Source organism: Cephus cinctus, unplaced genomic scaffold (genome assembly GCF_000341935.2).
Source record: "Cephus cinctus unplaced genomic scaffold, Ccin1 Ccin1_scaffold0168, whole genome shotgun sequence".
Classification (NCBI taxonomy): domain Eukaryota; kingdom Metazoa; phylum Arthropoda; class Insecta; order Hymenoptera; family Cephidae; genus Cephus; species Cephus cinctus.
In genome coordinates, this window is record NW_014332892.1 from 933,823 (window position 1) to 952,928 (window position 19,106).

The 19,106-nt window shown below is 39.5% G+C and overlaps 1 protein-coding gene across 8 annotated transcripts in view; it reads right to left on the reverse strand.

Moving 5' to 3' along the window:
* Window positions 1-19,106, reverse strand: part of LOC107264359 (neuroligin-4, X-linked) — a 206,127-nt gene that overhangs the window by 158,132 nt on the left and 28,889 nt on the right. The window contains exon 1 of one of the 8 annotated variants that reach the window (XM_025081399.1): window positions 17,566-17,982. The exons of 6 other annotated variants lie outside the window; for them this stretch is intronic. The gene's annotated coding sequence lies outside the window, so the exon portion shown is untranslated. Of the gene's footprint in view, window positions 1-5,330; window positions 5,390-17,565; window positions 17,983-19,106 lie in introns of those variants that run through there. One more of the 8 variants, XM_025081398.1, reaches the window with a different exon arrangement.

The following is a 19,106-nucleotide window of genomic DNA, read 5'->3' on the forward strand; positions in this document are numbered from 1 at the left end:
TTATAGCCAGCTCCTCGTATTCTAGGCTAAGTGATAATTATTTAGGATAGTTATACCGTGCGTGTGATGTAGTTTGGTATTATGAGGTTCCGTGGGGTGGGGGGGGAGGCCGGAAAGAGGGTGAGTAGGTGGCGTTGTTGGTCTTATCGTTACTAGAGCCTTCGAAGAGCCTTGTGAGCCTCGTTAGAGCCGCCATTATTCTCTCGGGATGGACATGTAATGGCGTCGATTATCGTATAACACAAATTTCCTTTTCTTTTTTCTTTTTTTTTTCGTACGACTACCCTTACTTGACTTTGCGTTTCCTCGTGGATTTTATGGGGTTTCGTTACACCATGCTGGTATACTATGTGATTAGACGTAGAAAAACAAGCGTAAAATCGACATTCGCAATCAGCAAGACGTAGAAGATGTAGGAGAGCGTAAATTAGTTAACAAAATTTATATCACGTTACCGATCGTTCGGTATGAAGTATCCATACGAAGTATTAACGTGTAATCATTACGATGCTTTAGGTAATAAAATTCACGGATTTTCAATCCTTGCGACATTCATATGGGGATCGAGACGATTGCCCGGAACATCGAATGAAAAGGAACAAATAAATTGGACACGAACAATACAGAATCGATAGAAGGTATCCAAACCAAAGTAAGGTATTTGATCCAGGTGCTCGTTAACGGGTTTGTTTACAAGGTGTGCAACTCGATCGTACAGCAGTAAGGCAATACTGGCTGACGCGATCGAAGATCAAAGAATAAAATAGGCTGCCGAGGATACATTGGGAAACAATAAAAGACTGAGGTCAGGACTCCTTGGCAACCCTCACCATAAAATAGTCAGGGGAGAACCATCTGGTTAGTTCATTTCGGTCGACACTACAATCCCTTGGTGTTATCAGGGTCGTGAACGCTTGATGCATCCCTCGGCGTACTTTTGTGACGTCACGTAGCGAGTAAAGTATTTGTGTATAGTATTGACATGGTACAGTATTATCTTTGTGAAATATATTGACTATCCGGAAATGGAATATGTGACTTGGTTGCATCTTCAACTTTCTTGGAGACGTCAGAGACTCTGAGGTGGTCCGACGGTCGTTTTCATTCGATTGTATGTGAAACGTCATGGATATCGCGTCTTCCTATATCAAGAATAAAAGTTCGATCCCTTAGGAATCTGTGCTTTCTCCGTTGGTTGAAACTTTGTTCGGAAGCACAGAAAAGCTCGTAGTCTCTTTTTGGTTTGTAAAATCGACACTACAATCCCTTGGTGTTACCAGGGTCGTGAACGCTTGATGCATCCCTCGGCGTACTTTTGTGACGTCACGTCACAAAAAAGCTTAACACCCTTTATCAGGGCCCCCTGATACAAGATCCTAATAAATCTGATTAGACTGATCGGATTCATACTTTTTTCTGATTCTTAATCTTTCGATGGATCTCCTCGATCGTTATGGAAATAGATCATGGCGCCATTTAGCTCTTATGGGGGTCTGTGTTTTTTTGTCTGTCTCATCTCTCTCGATAGACGGTTCTGGGTCGACACTACAATCCCTTGGTGTTATCAGGGTCGTGAACGCTTGACGCATCCCTCGGCGTACTTTTGTGACGTCACGTAGCGAGTAAAGTATTTGTGTATAGTATTGACATGGTACAGTATTATCTTTGTGAAATATATTGACTATCCGGAAATGGAATATGTGACTTGGTTGCATCTTCAACTTTCTTGGAGACGTCAGAGACTCTGAGGTGGTCCGACGGTCGTTTTCATTCGATTGTATGTGAAACGTCATGGATATCGCGTCTTCCTATATCAAGAATAAAAGTTCGATCCCTTAGGAATCTGTGCTTTCTCCGTTGGTTGAAACTTTGTTCGGAAGCACAGAAAAGCTCGTAGTCTCTTTTTGGTTTGTAAAGTGGAATTTGAAGTCTTCGGAAATGATTTCTAATTTAATTTTTTTTTTTTCATTCTTTAGCGTTTGTTTCCTCTCTTCATTCTATTCTTTTTTCTCTTTATTCACTCGCGTGACCCGTACTTTTCTTAAGGGAATAAAAGACAGAGAGAGAGAGAATCATGTTTCATAAAGAGCAGCTTCCGTCGAAAAGCTTTACTTCTTATTTGCACTGAAATTCTTTCGTCGGTTGCTTCCGTGAAGAGGTACTTCAAGGAAGACAAAAGAAGAGGAAAGGGGGGGGGGGCCAGGGGAGAGGGAAGCAGGGAACAAAAATAAGAATAAGGGACAGAGAAAAAAAGAAAACGAATATTCTTCAGAAAAATCAGTGCTTGCCATCCCTGAAGGTCTAAACAGTGAGTAGACGTCTTCTATGGTTCGAGCGAAAGCTCACTGGAGCGCCAGAATGAATGATTATGTTTGCACTTAATGACAGTTTGGATAATGGATCATTTTACTGTGGAAGATCGTATCTTGTTACGTTTTACGTTTTTCTTTACTTAAGAATCCTTATATAGCACCAGACCCCAAATCGATGGCTGTTGTCTCATAATCATCAAATTCCCAGGAAATCATTGTGTGTACGTACGTACGCTGTCAGTCGTTCATGCCTTCTTGACAGTTTCAATATTGTTTTTCCCATCTATGTAAACTGATTAGTTTCAGATCGATAGCCGCCCGAAAGACAAACTGCCTTTTGAATATAGGGATACTGTATGGGAATTTCGAGTTCTCTACGAATAGCCGAAAAATGCATGGGCACCCAAAAATCGGCCGAAATACAGAAAATGGAAAATTATGAAAATTTTTCATAAATGGGAAAAATAATCTTGAAGCTATAAAGAAATTAACGTGGGGCAGTGTACAGCCGTACAGAATCTTTAATCTTTTGTCTTCCGGTCCAGGTCCTGTTTCGCTAATGCGATTCGGGAAAAAGTCTGACTTGGCTATTATTGAAATTTAATAAGAAAAACCTATTGGAATAAACACAAGACTATCCATCACTCTTGACGTCTCACCTAGTAACGGAAAAAGTTTTGTCCGTAGCTTAATGCTGGTACGCACTGTATGTATGGTGAATGGTGGCTTTTGTTTTGTCGCACACGACGGTGCTGCCATCTTGGAATATTATTTATTGCAAAAGACAGCGCTGTTCTATCAGTTAAAATTCCATGTTAGACTTTCCCTCCCTCTGGCATAAGATTTATGTTAACGTATCGCATATCGAAAATAACTTAAAAGTTTGACATCAATTTTACGCGATGCCTATTGGTCTTGTTATTCGATGCGTGAGAATTATTCACTTGGTATTGCGCGGGCAGATATAGTCAATCTGACAGACTGCGGTTATTATATAAATGTAGATATGAAATAATTTTTTAATCCTTATGGAGTACTGATTCGATCTGGGGCTTCTGACTGGTCCTTATATTTAATTTGAAAAGTTTGGCAATATCTCATATGCATAAATGTATAAAATTTGTCGTGGCTTAATTAATCTATGCCTCATGATATTTCAATATTAGGGCTTATTCGCATACAGTTCTAAATGGGAAAGTCTATCGTCTACCCTTAGGTTAACCAAAAAAATTTTCATGAATGATCTATTTACTTATATATCAATCATCAAATCGATATTGAAATTTCATGAGGCGTCATGGCTCAACCTGAACTTTTTATGACTTTTATTAAATCCGATTGGAATGGATCTAAACTTCTTTTTTTCATTGCTTCCTTCCACGGTCCTTAGTTAGGATTTTACAACTGCCATTCGTTAAGCTAATGAGTTTATGGTCGCTCGAAGACGTCTTTGTGCCGTAAATTGACGTTGGCGCCTCATTCATCGAAATCTTCAGAGCTCTTAAGCTATTACGTACTAAAACGTTACAATTTGGTTAGCTAGGAAGTCAAAGCATCGTCCCAAAACCGATTAAATTTATACTCATAGACCATATAGGATCCCGGAGAGATACATGATATACAAAATAACTGTAGATTCATTAAAGATAAGAGTAAAATTAGCTTTTTTCATTAAATCAATTTAACAAAAACGAGATGCCAAGTTCACGCAACCCATTGGCGCTTGGTTATACCAGATTGGAGTACAGTGACAATAGCGGTTATCCGACGTATTCACAGTGCGCGAACTACCTTCGTTTACGGAACAATACTACTAGTCAGGCAAGTTTCCACGTACGCGTACATTGTATAATGCCCTGTCGCAATTACAAAAAAAAATTCTTTCAAAACAATCTTCGCAGTCTCGCATTCACCAATTTCCGTTATCCACCTCATAAAATATTTTTTCTGTACAAACCTTAAATCTTATTAAAAAAGCAACTTTTACGTCTTTTCCTTAATAAATAATACACACCTACAATTTTCCCCGTTTCCATTAGGAATTTTCAACCCAAGACATAAAATTCAAGGGGACTAACGTGTTTCATTCGTCCGCTGATCATCTACGTAATTTTCGTTTCGTGAAATACATAATAAATGAGGTCGTAGCGACTTAAATTTTAATCGTCGTCATGACAACGGCACGAGATGTATGAAATACTGGTTATTTCCGTGTATATGCGCATTGTACCGATTAGTCACGCCTTTCCCAATTACGTGTGTATCACGTACGTATCTCGCCAACAAACCATATAGGCATCCACTTACGCACGTACGTAGCCTCGTATAGAGAGATATGTATGTATGCATTGCCTTCCCTTCTCCCATTTCACGATCCTTTGAAATACCCCTTTATACAAGCCAGGATCGATTCACTAAGTCGACTAACTGACCGAGAATGCCCATAACGATGGGTATTTCAACGAGCTCTAAAATAAGATTAATAGGAAGCTGGATACTTGGACATGATTAACGTGCAGTTTCAGCGACTATACGGTGCTATAAACTCGTTTCTCTAGTAAAATTGAGTCTCAAGGTATAACGTAGGTATCGATACTTGAACGTAAGCATTGTTTACAGATTGATTGACACGAGCGACCAGGTACATCGAATTTAACCAATTAGTAATCTGGTACTATATTAAAGCTAATTTTATACTAATTACCAGATTATCTTTATATAATATATAATTAATTATATCGTTCGAGTAATAACGTGCTTTAGGATATTATTGATATTGTCCTGTTTACTCAAGATAAATTACAGGTGAGGTATGTAATTGGTAAGTTGGTACATGTTGGTTAAGAAAACTTGAAGCTTACGGGTATGGATAAGAACCAATTAGGTCAGAGCATCGAAGAGAGATTAAATCTGACGTTTGAAAAGGTATTTGAAAAAACAAATTGGTGGAATGAAAAAAAAAAGCTAACAGGTTTCTCTCTCTCTCTCTCTCTCTCTCGTATATAATTATATACCTACTTCCAGGCATTGTGTACGTATTTATATCTGCCTCTTTCTCCAGCAGCACGATCTCGACAGAATCTCCTGACCAAAGGGTATGCCCTGACGTATATAATTATATACCTACTTCAGAGATTAAATCTGACGTTTGAAAAGGTATTTGAAAAAACAAATTGGTGGAATGAAAAAAAAAAGCTAACAGGTTTCTCTCTCTCTCTCTCTCTCTCTCTGACGTATATAATTATATACCTACTTCCAGGCATTGTGTACGTATTTATATCTGCCTCTTTCTCCAGCAGCACGATCTCGACAGAATCTCCTGACCAAAGGGTATGCCAGGAATTCGCAAAGTTACAGTGAAAATCCGAGAGAAAATTGCACTCGGATAACGGGGAGCATCACGTAGCGGATACGGAATTTTCTGTATAAAATCCAAGCGGGCGTTGCTTTCGCTCGATATAAGAATTAAATATCCACCGCGAGTACATTTCAAACGTAATTTCTAGCATTTTCCAGATGAGAATCGTATCCGAGCAATCGTCCTTCCGTTTCGATAAATCGTCGGAGGACTTCCGGTAGCGTTAAGCGACTTCCGCCTCTTGTCGTTTAATCTTCTTCGGTGCCTGGAAACAAGAGAAAAGTCAAGAATGGAGTTTTACAGTGACGAAAAGAGATACAAATAAAACTGAATACAAACAAAAAAGGGATGCATTGTCGTTCGAAGCGTTTGAGAGTTTAGCATTCAGGTGAATACCCTCTAATCCATTATCCTCGTCCTGTGAAAACGGCCCATCCTTTCCAAGAAGCTGGCTTAACGGGCGGGTCTGTACGCAGGCAATCCCTGCCTTTAGTTTCGTGGGGGACTAAAGTCCTCGGTTATATTGTTTAACGAATTGGATTTCGCCAGGATGTCCTCGAGAATCTCCAGCTGGCAGCGTCGTACTATCCTTAGCGACCAGGGCCGTCCGAAGTGGGTGCTGGTAGGGCCCGAGAAAATTGGCGTATACTATATATACGAAAAAAATTTATTATTCCTATTTTATACTGTACTTAGGCATATTGTTGCTGCGAGTTAAGATGGCCTTGAGACGATCGAAAAAAGTCGGCAAAAAGTTTTTTAAATTGCGAATTTCAACGAATAAAAATGTTCGATTAACTGGAAGAATTTTTTATGAGGATTTAAAAAATAAAAAAATCATATCTTTGTGCAGAGAGCTTGTGCTCTCTTTTTGTCCTGATTTTTTTTTGTATCTATCTCTATCCCGTCTCTGTCCACCTGTCGTCTCTCTTCTCCGGCTCTTGTACTTGGTTGGCAGGGTGAACGGGAAAAAGACAAAGAATAAAAAAAAAACGTAGACTCTTTGTCTCGTACAAAAGAACACCCACCGGACTTCCACTGGGCGTCGCGTTAAAAAAAATAATGAAAAGCTCGATTAATTCGGGTGATTAATTAATTTATTTATGTGTTTACGAGACCGATCGTACCTCTAGAATGCGACCTTGTAGGTATCGCCCCAATTCTTCATCCACTTCTGCAAGCTCTCGAATCAGGATTCTAATCGATTTGTCCTCCTCGCTTCGTTGAGTCGAGATCGACTCGCTGAACCGTGTGATTTTTTATTCGGCCGTGTATGCAAAAAAAGGTGAGAAAAAATCGCAAGCTGTATACCTAGTTTCGATCTCCTCTGCACGGCGACACTTTGAAGTTTTCGACACGTCACATATTATATAAAGAGTTGGGTTCTCACGTGGTAAAAGAAATTTTTATAAATATAATTCTACGTCCCGATTAGATCCGTCTTAGCGCAAAAAAAAACTCGTCTTCGACGGCAACGACGCTCGTATAATTTTGCATGCTGGCGCTTTTTCCACAGCAAAGAGAAATTTCGCCATATCCATTATTCCAGATTAGTGCGTATCCGTTAAAAGCACAGCCATGAAAAAAAAGGCTGGATAAGTTTATCTAACAAGATACACTTAATCTGTCAATGGCCTAAAGCAAGGATTCACAGCATCCGTAAGGACCAGCAGTATAGCCTATTCACAGAAAAAAAGAGCAAAGCGCCGAAACACATAGCCGCTACGTAATTTATATCGGCAAGCCAATGCAAAAACGTTCCGAATAAATTTGGCGCCACTGTAAATCGATTTTATTCCTCGTAAAATTAGCTGTTTTCATTAAATCCAACTGAGGCCGGAGAAAGTCTTGTCCCTCGTAAGCAAAGCTCGCGAATGGCAAAGCGCTGTGTTCCATAAGCCGTTGATTTATTGAACGACCAACTATTGTCTCGCGAAATCTCCCTAGGTACCTGTATGTACACCCGCACAGCATCAGCATATATATATCAGTCTTAAATATATCCACGTTCAATTCACTAGATCATTATATAACCTTAATTGCATTAGACTCAGCACAACAGTTCAAAAATAGATCTCACTCTATTGGCAAGTCTCCATATATCAAGCTAACGAAGCCTGATACACACGCGCGTGCCCCGGTACAACAATTCGTTTATGAATTTCCCTCAAGCCAAATGCCAACCAAAACAAGAGTCTTGCGCTACAAGTATGCAGAAAGTGCAAGCGTGAACACTTGACTGCCAGTCCGTACAGTCTTATTCTCTCGTGTGGCCTCTCTTGCGAGGTACGTGACTCCGTGTCCCAAGAAGAAGCCCTTCCCAGGAAGAAATACACTCCCGGACATGTGAACACGCCCATGAGTCAACTAATGAGCTGGAAAAAAAAATACAGCGTCTAGGGGCCGGCCGTTTGTTAACGGCGGGAATGCAAAAGTAGACATTGTGAATCAGCACGACGTACCTTTCCGTGTGTTAAAACGAACCTGAGAGCTTAAGGTCTTATGCACAGTGCTTCAATTCGCTGCTGGACTGGCGTCACGGTAGCCCGAAGCAGTGAAGAAAATGTTGCTCGTAAAGTTTAAATGAAATTTTTTTTTACCAAACACGAGTCACGAAATATTATTATTTTTCTTGGACAAAAATTTATTACATAGAGCTGCTTAAGTTACGTATTCATAGATGGCGCTCGTGTTGACTTAATTAAAAATTTGCTCATCCAATCGCAGAAGTTTAAGGTGCATGCTTGGTTATTTAGATACACACGGGGTAAGGGTATCTCGACTTGCTCTTGATAGATAGTGACGCTTAATACATGGGTTATCGGAGCCACCGTCGTAAAACATAATAATTAATAACGAGCTGCTTCAGATATAACCGCCGTCGTTGCAAGGCTTCCCGATCGGCCTAAGTTCGCTGAGGGAAAATTTAATTAAGTTTTTGCTGAGAGGTCAAATTAACCAGCTCCCTTTCTCTATCGCGAGGTTTTCGCAAGAAGAGAAGTGGAGAGAATGAGAGCGAGAGAGTCAGTCAGTTAATGAGTAGCGAGTGTCAGTGTGAGAGAGAGAGAGAGAGAGAGGGAGCGTGATGATCTAGCGAGGCGTCGCGACAACGGGACACCTGCGAAATTCCCTGCTCTACAAATCCTGTAGAGAAAATTTTACGTATGACTTTTCATTCCCATGGAAACGAAAATCGGGTCGTTCATTGAAAAGACTGAAATGCGACTGCTGGTCGTCCCTTATTTACTACCTCTATCACTGTGTGTATATATGTATATATATATTCCTATTAAAATTTTCATCACGGATCTATAATTTTGACCTGTAGGATCCAAAAGTCATTTTGCTAATGATCTATGAATTTCCGAACACGTACGTATATGTGAATTCATGAAGTGAAAAAAAAAATTAAATAAAAAATCTTATTGACCATATAGAAAAGCCTTATTTGTTTTATAAGTGCTTCCGACAAACCAGTTAACCATAGGAATATAACGTACCGTAATTTATTGTCTGATACGGTAAGCCGCTTAAAGCCCAAAACGTTTTAATCCGTAACGTTATATCCATGGATCATTCGGAAATTAGTTGTCCATATATCCGGTACATAGATGGGGCCTTACGAGGGCCGAATTGAGCGGATGAAGCCAGAGAGCGTATAATAATTTAATCAGAGTAGATCGGTCTTATTAGAGCTGGCCAATACATAATTCGCAAGCTCGAAAGCTCATCACGAAAGTTCTGCTTTCAGAAAACCCAGCCAGCGCCAACAAAAGAATTATAATTATCCTTAATGCGATAAAGCACAGTTATTGATTTGAACATTATTCTTAGGTGAACAATTCATTTTTCGTAACACCTCGTTAGTGTGCGCTCGATATTATTTTTAGTTTTTTTTTTACATTTTTAAATAACGAAAATAATTTGGAGTATTGCATTTATGATGCATATATTTTTTATCAGTGTCAATGTCTGCACCTACGTTTACATTGGCACGGGCTTTACGTGTACTACTTGTTTATTTAATAATTCGAGAATTTCGAAAATAAAAATATTCAGTCCGAGGAGACTTTTTTCAACTTTATCAACTTTAAAAAAGTTTGATGCTCGAACAAATTTTGAGTAACTTTGGTACACTCCAGATACAGTTTTATATCCATACTACGTGAAGTAGCTCGTTCGTAATATTTTTTCGGGCTGTTTATATTTGCTAGATATTTCATTAGCCAAATATTTGAAAAAATCGTATGGGACCCTGGGAATAATATAAGCTGCCGCAGAATCTGTACATCCCACTGTCTCACCCTGATTGTCATTGTTCGATTTTTATATATTCTACATATAAGAATCTCGGGCAACGCTGAGTAGTTTAAGCTTGTTACTATTAAATAAAGGCAAAAGCATGCCTACATGGATTATGAATAAATGAATACGTTCGTTCCTCGTGCGTGAATTATTGATTATACGCAAATATTTCTGAGTCCTGACAACGGATAAAGCTGCCAGCTTTTACATTCATTTATATGATAAATATTTGAAAAACATGGTTTACTTCGTACGGGAAACACCCTATAAGTATATTATGCTATATGGAATATGTACATATACACGTTTATATACAGGTAAATAAATTTGAGCCCCTTGCAACGAAAAGTGTTGGAAGTTCGTTGTGAAACAAGAAGCCAAGAGACTGTAAAAAAGTTTGCGAATGCGAAGAAGGAAGAAATAAAATGATTTGTGAAATTTTGCGAAATAATCCAGTATGTTGGGTATCTGTGACAAAATTTTATTTTTATTTTATTTTTCAGCTTATAATATTACGATTTCTTATGACAGAAGCAAGCTCGTTATTCAAAAAGACCTCCAAGGATTTAAAATCGTTGGCAAATAATTCTCAGTAAAGAAAATATTAAGCACTATAAACCGCCCTTTCAACGGCGGTTTTGTAAATTGCAAATAATTTATATTCAACTGGACGTAAACCACCTCGGAGCGTAATTGTGCTTTATGCTGCCATAATATTATGGTCAAACGTTCACGTTCCACGCAGTGGTGAGATTTCACCATAGGGATTTACATATTAAGTATTTAATTGCATATTTTAGTCCTTTCCCATAGAACAATACGCTATGCTGGAATATCACATAAGTACCGTTATGTTCCACTTTAATGGTGAAAACCAATATTATAAATCATACTTAAAAAAAAGTATAATAAAATGAATCTGTATATAGCATACAGTTATGCATTTTTACCCCAAGTATTTATTCACGTTTTTTTTTTCTCTTAATAAAAATTTCTAATTCCTCCGAAATTCCACCGTACGGAATGTTTCACTGAATTATATTTTTTATTTAATTTCACGGATTACCCAATCTTCCCATATTCTAGAGCACGAACAAAAGTATGAAATATGGCAGGCCACGTTGTGTACTTTGAAAAAAAAAGATCAGCGAGTTTTGTAAAAAAAATTAAAAAAAAAAATTTCACGAGGATCATAAAAAAAATCTCGAAATGGAACTGAGAAATACAGTAATCCAATACGACTGATTGAAGTTGTAAAATTATAGACTGTAATTAAATTATGGGCAATTTTTTGGTACGTATAAAAAGGAAATTTATTCAACGATTCTCCCCCGCGACAAGAATATCTTAGTAACTCTTTTTTTTTTCCATTTCGCTTTTTCCCCTCTTACATAAGAACCATCTCTCGTTACTCGATTTAGGCAATTATATGGTCTGTGGTTAATTAAATGTGGTTGATCCATCTAAAATCTCACTCCCCACTATCCTTATCTTCGAACAACCCCTCAGCTCACATTCGACTGCCTCCAATCCTTGCAGATAGCGGTTTACCTTGACAAAATGCATGATTCGGGGTAGCCGACACTTTTCTTAAATCTGATGAAGCTTGCGTGGTGTTAGATTAGGTTAGGTTACCAAGACTTATAACGACGCTGTCGAAATATACGAGTATGTTATTAAATTGACGTATCTGCAAGAATTGATAAAAAAAAATTTATATTGTACAAAATTTGTATAATTTTTGTAATACCTTACTCTAAGTCGAGTAAAAAACAGGTGTACAAATTTGACTTCAAATGTATCAAAAAAAAATTCATTGTTATCTGCAAAAAGTTAAAGATCCCAAACACCCTTGAGGTACTACTAAAAATCATTTCCTCCCTAGGTGGTATTTCCAAACTGTGTACAGCTTAAGTATTAATACCCTTGACGTGACATTTTTCCCAACTAAAAATCATAGAGGGCACGTTCTCACCGCGCGTATTTCCAAACTCGTCAACGATTGTCACGCCAGCACCTTTTACAGGGGGGGGCTTTCCCGTGGTTTTCTCTGTACATGGCGTGAATGGCGAGGAAAGAAAAGAGGGTGATACCTCCAGCATCACGAAGGGTGGACCGAATCAATGGCGAGATAAAAAGGCTTTGTAGACCGGCCATTGCTAATCAATGGGTCTTTCCGACCTTAACGAAGTGTATTTTTTTTGTCATGCTGTTATATATGTTGTGTAGGGGTAGGTTCAAGCTCCAGAATAAACCGAAGGGTTTTGGTCTCACCCCTCTTCTGCATGCTGACTAGCGTAGCATGCACTCGTTTGATTAGCTACAGTTTCAGCTAAATCCACCGAGAAGTTTATAGCCGATTTCTTTTCACCCGCCCGCCCCGTCAATTGTTTTACCCTTATAAATATTTTTTCACCCTTACTTTGTACCCAGCTTAAAGTCAACATCTCCTCCACCGCAATAAATTCCTATGCATTGCCATACTTAACCATATACAATAGTTTTATTTTCACCGGTGATGAAATTTTTTTATTTTATTTTACTATTTTTTTGTCTTTTTTTTTTTTGAAAATTTATTCCCTCGCGGTAAGCTTCGATACGGTACGCCTGAAAGTTCGCATTTGAATTACGAAATTTTATACGTACGTAGACACCGGAGAGCAGAAGAAAAGGATTCATCTTGAAAAATTGATGATTCGGATGCTGCGGAGAGTGGAGCACTTATCAACTCGGCACGATAGCACGGCAAGATAAAGCTGCATTCGGAGGTACATTAATATATAAAAACCAGCGATATCTTCTGTTCCGCCTCGGAGATAAAGTAAAATGTTAATTCAAGCCAATGCCCCGTGAAACGGCCCTTTTCGAGTATATCTGGATCAGTAAGATTCAGTCTGGCTTGAATAAATTCGAAATTCCCAACGAGGAAGTTCAAGTCGTCGGAACGTATTCCGCGCTCACTGTCTAATTCGACTTGGTACAAATTGCAAGCGATAGATTCTCCTCAGCCAATCGGGAGCGAGCATTACGACGAGTTTCCATGTGACTTTGATCAATTTTCTTCGGTCTGATACTACTCTAGCTACGAACATATAGTATATACACCCATATACTATATACACGAAATCGACAAAATTCGAGAGTCCCACCCTAACCTAACCTCATTGTTACTAACCCCGTTTCAGATACGTATAGATAAGAAGCTGAAATTACGGTAATGCCAAGAAAAAATATGAATAAAAAAAAGGTAATTTGTAATCAAAAATAAAAAAAGGACTCAACCTAACCTCAATTTTCTAGATGCAATTGCAGCTCGCATACCCGTTACAGTCATGCATACAAAGATCTTACGAGGCTGGTATGTATATAGTGCGTGGGTGGTACCACGTATCCCAATTCAGATTTTAATCTCATAACTGCCCTTAGTCTGAGACTTTATTTCCATTGGATTTTAAAAAGCCTGAGTCCCTTTACGCTTGGCTTGCATTGGTAATTTGACCTTTTCATCGCCGTAAAAGTTCGCATGTTCCTGCGCACTCGACGGTAACAAGGTACTTCAGTCTGAGGTAGCCACGTTCAATTTTACACGTAACAGATCCAACCGCGGTGATCCTGGTATATTTTCATGAAAATTTTCAGAGAATAACAATAAGGGAAATAATACGTATAAGAGAATGACCTAAGGAAATAATATACAATTTTTTCCTGCTACAACGTATAGAAAGACTTGAACTGTAAAAAAATTTGCCAAGTGAAGCTTTCCCCAAAATGCCTTGCGCATTTGATTGTTATTTTAAGATCGTTTTCGTATCAAGCACACCCTGACACTAAGTCCCGAATATCTCGGCGACGTGTGCAAGGGTAGATAGGCGACATGCGAGGGGAGGAAAACACGGGATATCGTACGAAAGTATAACTCAAGGAATATCAACGAGGCCCTTCGTGCGTGCAGATCAGTCACGATAAAGCTTTATGAAAACTAACCGTAAAACTTCCCCGTTCCTCTGTGACGGGGGCACACGAATCTGCAAAAAGAAATGCCTAAAAAATTCGACGAAATTTATATTCTTAAATATTATTTGGAAAAAAATTTTTTATCAGCAGAACAAATACCACAGGTGGTTACAAGAGCGTATGTCGTTATTTATATTGTGAACGAGCTGAAATTACGATAAATATGTAAATCACGTTAATTCCTTTTATTCGGTTAATCGATCGGCTAACAGTCACGTCCCTATTGTATGTACAGATACGTATGTAGAGTTTCTCCACAATGCCAATGTGCGTTATCTATGGTAAATACGTTAGTTACGCTGGAGGTAGGAAAGGCTGAATGGGCGGGTTGGTAGTTCGTTAATTCAAAATCCTCCGAGTTATAATTGAAAGAAAAGAAAATAAAACATAGAGAATATATGGTGCAGGTAGGTGTCTACGTTAATGTAAAGGTTTGTTAATACAGAGTGAATAATAACCAGGATATATAATCGATATCTACATGTCTATAACAACTGCCGACCGTTTGTTGCTGACAGGCTGTGTCACTTCGTGCGACTTCCGATTTTTCCGAAGCCCGTACTTCAGCCGGTATTAATTTCTCCGGGGAGACAAAAAAAGGAAGAAAAATATAGAGAAGGAAGAAAAAAAGAGGATAGACCTGGGAATTAACGCGGAGAAATAGCGGTCCTGGAACTTCTATTGATAATACTACCGGTGATAATAGCATCTGCGTATACTGCGACGAGATCGTTAATTTTGTCTAGAATGCACGAGGAACGCCTATTGGAAATGAACCTTCCATTCTGGGTGATGTAAGAGATACGTACCAGTCACGGTTAGTATTGACAGACACCCGTTATATATATGTTATAGATATCGTAGCGTGGCATTCAGGAACAACTCGTTACAAAAGCTCCGCTTCCACGCGTCGCCGTCGGAAAGGTGGTGCCTCCGGCCAGAACTCCTGAAGGGTACGTGGATACAGGGTTTGGAAGGACGGAACAGGGAAAATAGTAGACAAGTGGAGGAGGCGCAGGGCCCTTTTGGGATGGGACCCGCACGCGAGGGGGCTCCTACCTCAAAATCAGTACCTCGGGAACCTTACTCCGCCCCTGGCGTGCCTTTTTGCGGGAGGAATGCCGGAGGGCGTTTTGCTTTGGATCAGCCTACCACAGACGTGGTAGATAAAATCTATTATTATTCCCGGGCAGCACGTCTCCATCGGCGATTTGAAAAATCGGGGATTGCGATTTTTTTGGATTTCTCTTAGAAAACTATGGCTTCCTAGCGTGTATGCGATTTACCGGTAGGGTGTGCGTTTGCGTTCATCCGGGAAATGCGGACAGAGCCAATCGCTACCAGCTGGGACAACTTTTGGGATTTAATGTGGATTATAGCGGAGCCGAGATTTTGGTAAATACCGTGCAAGCGGTTTTACTCAGACGAATTCCCACGAGCAGGAATACCCGAGGGGGGAGTGGTATGGACACGTGGATACCTAAGGACCTACCGAAAGTCTGAACGTACCGTGCCTGAAAGGGTGAGACGCCGCTACAACGAGACTTGGTAGGATCGCGATTCTAGGGACAGCTGTTGGGCAGACTAGCTGCCATGACTAGGTATGATCATAAGCAGCCGTTGGGAAGTGCACCGTACGCGACGAGCTTTTAAATTAAATCTGCTTTGTTTCTTAGGACTCAATAAAAGAAGTAAAAGACTATCAGATGCGTAGTTATTTTTCGTGTCTATCCATTGACTCCGGAATTCTCCCTCGTCGGCACCAGGTTTCCTTTACCATTTTCAGTACGCTGAGCCGTCGGGAGATTTGGAAATTGGCTGCGGTGAGGAACAGTGGTGCTGGAAAGCCGCACCTCGTACCTGGTATTCGGATTTCTTTGGTTTTCGGAGTTCAGCACGTTAAGAGCAGCTATGGATTATTTGTTGACTAAACCACTGTACGTCAGAATGTATACAGTACCATACAGCTGTATAGGACGAATACATAAACAATGGAAATATCACGATTTAATTATTCGATTAAAAGCTGCATCTGAACGTGCATTGGTATCAGTCGAATAAACTTTTTCCGTATGATTGTATTTTGATATTTGATATTATTTCATTGTAGAGGCGAATCGTATTTCGCGAGTGTGGCAATGCGTTCTGATTTCCTTTGGATTTTACTAGTGCATAGAATAGCAGGCAGTATTCTATGGTATCGGCGTCGGGACGTATATTAAAAGTAATTCTTGGTATAGCGCTCCTGGGGTTCTACTATTTTTTTAAGAACCCTGTTATCGTACCAGCCCTTTGAATAAAATCGAAATAAATTTGTTAAAGGAACGCGCCTCTTAAAAGCAAACCTGCGCGGCCGTAGCCACCGGCAACTCCTGTCAGCTTCAGGGTGGTGCGACGAGACCGTGGGAAATCTAAATGGGAATCTTATCATAATACCGTCCGGAATTCGCTAATTTATTTTTAAGAAAAGCACACGTCTCTTGGTGTACCCACCTACCAACAACTATCTACATTTTCTATATGTATACACGTAACTAGTGGATTCATCCTTTATAGGTACCTATCACGAAAGCGATGTGCTTATTCTCTTGGAAAGAAAATAACCCACTGCCGTACAGTTTTACGGTACGACTTGGTACTGGCCAGAATTCAATGAGTCGACAAATCCGATTCCTCGAACTTTTCTGCTGCGCGACTACCAAATATCCGTAATTGCTTCTTTATGTACGTAAAATTCACTTGAAACTCTCTTGGCGGATAAGGAACAAATTCTATTTAGCATTTACCTTTATACTGTACGAAATAACCTAGGGGCATATGCAGTTTTCTTGTACCAGCTTACTAAGACAACACGTGCGCTTCCGCGAACTGTTGAGGAATCTACGGTGCTGCAGTCCTACGAATAAACACAGCACCGCAGCGAAACTCTATTCTAGAATATCACAATTGACGTATCAAGAAACCAATTTACACCATCGTTTTTTTAAAACCAATTAAATTTCTGTATTTTCCAAGATCAACCATTTTATTTTACATACGTAAATAGTATTTCAAAATTTCCTGTTCTGCAATTAATCAATATTTTTTAAAGTCTACCATCCGGTATCATATTCTCTCAGGTTATTTTAACATCGATCGTCATTCACGAACGCCATCTAACATTTCCCTGAAGCAGTAGCGTATTTTTTAAATCGCACGCTCTTACCCGTCGACTGACGACACCGACAGCCAATCACAATCCTAATCGAGCGACAGCAATGCTACGATTGAAACTTCGATTAAAATTTGACATGAACTTTTTACTAAAAGTGATGAAAAGAAAGAGGATTGCTCGACACAATATTTTTATTCGAAGCACTTCTAATCAAAAACATAATTTTTAAACGGTTAGACCGATTTCACTATCGCAAAACTATCGTCAGATTCGTGATCGGCGCTCTAAAAAACATAGGACACGGTACGAGACAAGTCAAAGGTACGGTTCGAACCGTTTTTCGCGGCTCCTGATGGAGATAGATCGAAATAGGCCTTAATTAGGAATAACTGATAATTCTTCATTATTCCATGCACACATACCTTGCTCTTGAATCTGTCGAGAATCGTATGGAAGTAGAACACGTTGGCCATTTCAACCACGGGAAATTGAGTTTACGAAATGATCGCATAGCAGGTTTGTTTCCAACTGTAAGCTATCGATCTTAATCACAGTTGCCATAAATCGTAGCCTATTCACTTTACGATTCAGCAATGGCATCCCATCGGTCCATTAAGTCCTTGTAAACAGAGCAGCGTTTCACTATAGCAACCACTGGCATCCTTTTCCACCACTCACTCATACACCACTGTATGCTAGCTGCCTGATTCTCGCTTGCAGAAATTCAAAAGAATCGTCCTAGTTTATCCTCTTCGGTAAAAGTTGTGGAAGTTCGTTCACAGTCGGTTATAAAATATGGCAAGTATAGACACATACATATGTATGCAGAGACAGTATAGCGAGAGATGTGAATGATTTTTAGAGATGGATAGTTAAGGATAGTGGATACAGAGTAAGTTAGTATTTTTCTTGGTAAAGGTGCTTACTGCGAAACGTTGCTGGAAATACATAAGCTGATGTTATAGGTTTCTTCGAGTCATTCGCATCAACGACGATGTACTAGATGTAGGTTAGCTTTGTATGTATCTTGTGACGTACTTCCTGGTGATGGGGGTTTAGAAGCTGCGGTCTAGCGGCTTTGATAGAGGTTGTGTAACAGAGATGATAAGTGGAACTGTACGCGTGAGACACCGTAATTTAAAGCCCGTTTCGGAAAATTAAAGACGCCGCAAGACTAAGGACGACGGAGCGACGAGCGAGCAACTTGAGCTATTCGGAGTTACTGAAGCGAGCTTCGCTAAACAGCCGCGAGTGGCGTAGCCGTAGCTCAGTAAAGTTACGTTGCTTCCTTACAATACTTTCCATTTCTTTACTAGTTGCACCTCTCTGAATTTATCTAGTCTCGTAAGGCAGTCGGCTGTTGCGTTTAAAAACGACGCTTTGAAAAACTTTTTAGTTGTATAGAGAGTTTAAGAAGGCATTATTGACGCGTAGACGAACACTGATGGAGATTCTCATGGTGACAACGATTGGAATTAGATGTCGCAGTAAGTACGTTAATATCACGAGGTGTTTAGTCATTACGAAAGTTGGCGTAAGTGTTGGCGTAAGTGTAGTAATTTAAGACGAACTGCACAAAAAGTGGAATTATATATAGGTATACAGGGTGAATCACGAATCGTGATCAGTAGAGATTACTTTGTTATTAGCAGTCCGATCGAATATGTTTTTATCAGCTTTTGCATGGTTTCAAGAGAGCTTTAACGTGATAGTGAAAAATTACTGGTCAACTCTTTTTTTAAATGTTTTTTCAAGGTTACCTTGAATTTTTTGCAACTGAACATATAATTTTTTTACGCCTGTCTGTTAGAGGATTTCAAGACGAATTCGGCACATGTAAGGACATGACATTTTTTTTCATCTGGTTCGAAAGAAAATTAAAAAACTAAATACTCCTTATCACAAGGAGAATCACAGCTACGCCGTTATACGCATCCATTCTGTCGTCTTCAGTCGCCATCAG